The sequence below is a fragment of the Leopardus geoffroyi genome, chromosome C3 (assembly GCF_018350155.1).
Source record: "Leopardus geoffroyi isolate Oge1 chromosome C3, O.geoffroyi_Oge1_pat1.0, whole genome shotgun sequence".
Taxonomy (NCBI): domain Eukaryota; kingdom Metazoa; phylum Chordata; class Mammalia; order Carnivora; family Felidae; genus Leopardus; species Leopardus geoffroyi.
In genome coordinates, this window is record NC_059338.1 from 17,471,950 (window position 1) to 17,475,016 (window position 3,067).

Consider the following 3,067-nt stretch of genomic DNA (forward strand, 5'->3'; position numbering starts at 1 on the left):
GCAAAAGGAATTTTAGTTTCTGACATCTGCAGCTAGAGCAGATTTAAACACAACATAAGTCCTAGCCAAGTAAACATAAAACTAAATACCAAGCGCCTTTAGTCTTTAAACATAAAACCAAACACCAAGATTTACCACCGTTCCTAAAGTTAATATTTTTCGTTTTCAAAATTCATCATAAGAATACAGCATATCATTAGGAGTTATGCCAAGTATGTGTGTGTGTGTGTGTGTGTGTGTGTGTGTGTGTGTGTGTGTGTGTTTGTTATTTACACCAGTAAATTAATAAATTGTGTTGTCTTTGGCTGGCTGCAGAGGGCTACTCGACAGGCTCTCCAGCCAGCACCTTATACACTCCACTGGCTCCAAGGCCCTCAGTCTCTGCTCATCTCACTGTAGGCCATGCCAACATGAGCAGCAAAGAAGGATCAGGAAAGGGAAGCATAACAGTTCCCCACATAACCAGAGAAGAGAAGGGAAGGATGTTCATTCACCTGCACCTATGATATTGGCCTTCAAATCATTTCAGCAGAAACTTGATGCAAAACATGACAAATAGGACTTGTGAAACTTTATGGAGATATAACTGTTAAACATAGAAGGACAATTTTTCATCTCCATTGGCTTACAAGTTCTCCTGATATGGAAGAAATATTGACTGACTCGGAAATTAAATTGGATGGTATTAGACGAAAGGTATTACAAGTAGCTCAAGAGCTCTCAGGAGAAGACATACACCAATTCCATAGAGCCGTTACTATAGGACTGAAGGAATATGTGGACATTATCTCTTTTCAACACCTCATTAGAACATGATCACTTACCAATATGGATGAAATTAAATAATTGATATTTACCACAGAATAATATGGAAAAGAAAATGAGACCCCCTCCTTTGATGCACAGGATAAGCTGTTTGGGACTTGGAAACTAAAAATCACCCCTGTTGATTACCTTCTGGGAGTGGCTCATTTAACTGGAGAGTTGATGCAGATGTGTATTAACAGATGGGGAAAGGGGGACATTGACACCCCCTTTTGAGGCGAGCCAGTTTTTACATCAGGTTTATGATGGGTTTTTATTCACTGGCAATATGGACCTTATGCAGTTTCTAAGAAGCTGTATACCTTGAGACAAAGTTTGGCCAAAGTGGATAATACTTGGTTATGCCTTTAAAGTCAGAGGTTCAGAAATTCCAGAACATATGCTGGCAGATGTCTTTTCAGTTAAAACAGAAATGATTGATCAAGATAAGGGCATTTCTTAGAATACCATACTTCAGTTGTTATTCTCTTGAGAGATCAGTTTATAAGACTATTATTTAGTATTTCACTTGAGTTTATTGTGGTTTTTATGTAGAAATGTTTTCAGTTGTACTTGTTTTAAAATGTATATAAGCAGCACATAAAATTATCAAAACAAATAATTTCTTATGTCTTATAAAAGTTTGCATGCAAATGTTTGCACCTATGCCTATCAATTTTTGGTGGCTACACTTCGTTGTTTATCTTGGGAATGTGAACATGCTTCAGAGAGCACTTTCTGCTATACCTATTTTATTTCATATTGTGTGAATTTTGGAGTGTTAATATTTAGTTTAAGTCATTTATGATTTAACTTAGTGATTTTGTTATATATAGAAAAAAGATTTCTTACTTGTACATCTGGACTTGACTTTCCTGTTTAAATTTCTTGGTAATATTTTGCCAAGTCTCCAAAATAGGTTTATTCCACAGAACAATAATTAAAAAAATATATATCAGGTTATCAGTGTACTTAATTTTATGAGGTTTTATAGTGAGAATTCATATTATATTCTTGCCAGTGTTCAGGCAATTTTGAATCCATTTGAAACAACCTTCCAGAAAAATCGACAGATACCCTGATTTTAGTTTTTACATTTAATTTTTATCCTTTATCACAGAAAGTCTGATAGCGAATTGGAGCTAATATTTTCACTGGTATTTAAGTTTAATTATGCACTTGTACATACATCTGAAAAAGCTTTTAGTAATGGTTATTAGCAGTTCTTTTGTTGTCATTATATTACATTTGGCATGTTTCTTGTAAATGCATTTATAACAAATTACATTTAAGTAATTATAATGAAGTTTGAAATTTTCCAAATACTAAGTTAATTCAAACCTTTATAGTTGTCAGAGTGTGTTATTTGATAGTAAAAAAGTTGCCACAGAAAATTTATCATGTACATCTCAGCAAAAAGACAATTGTCAACAGAGTTGGGAATAGCAATGATAGTCTCTAGTAATGTTTAGAATTGGAGTTTGCCTATGAAATTCGTTATAGATTCTTCCCTGTGATATGAAACTGACTTGAGCATAATGCTATTGGCTGACAACCAGACATTTCCTTTTGGTTTTGTGAATTTTGGGAATCTATGTACTGGATTTTATTTTTGGAAAGATTAGCTGCTCTGTTTGCAAGAACCTGATCCTTTGAAAGTGAAATTAAAAAAAAAAGTCATATAAAGGGAAATAAAATATACATATGCATAATACATTAGGTTGGTTGGTTAAATTTGGAGGTGAGCCTTTTGGGAAATCATGAGGGTGGAGATTTCATGAATGAGATTAGTGTCCTCTAAAAGTGATTCCAGAGAGCTCCCTTGTCTCTTCTGCTAGGTGAGGATACAACAAGAATGCAGCCTTTTATGAATCAGGATATGGCCCTCACCATACACTGAGTATATGGGCAACTTGGATTTTGACTTCCATTTTCTAGAAATTTAAGATATAAATATTTTTTAAACCATACAGTCTATAGAATTTTGTTACAGCAACCCAAATGGACTAAAACAGAAATTGGTTCTAAGAAGTGAGGTGCTTCTGTAACCAATACTTAAAAATCTGAAAGCAGCTTTGATCCTGGAGAATGAGTAGAGCCTGGAAGAGTGTTGAAGTGATGATAAAAAATGCCTATAGTGCCATGGGCATACCTTTGAAGGTGATTCTCTTACAGCTCAGAAAGAAAAGAGCTATAGATAAAGCATTAAACATGAACAATATTCATGTAATCCTGAACAGAATGTTGGTAAATATAAGACCAG

The 3,067-nt window shown here is 34.4% G+C and overlaps 1 pseudogene; it reads left to right on the forward strand.

Annotated features, from left to right (window-relative positions):
* Positions 1-357: 357 nt before the first annotated feature.
* LOC123586514 lies at positions 358-1,267 on the forward strand (annotated as a pseudogene).
* The last annotated feature ends 1,800 nt before the right edge of the window (positions 1,268-3,067 follow it).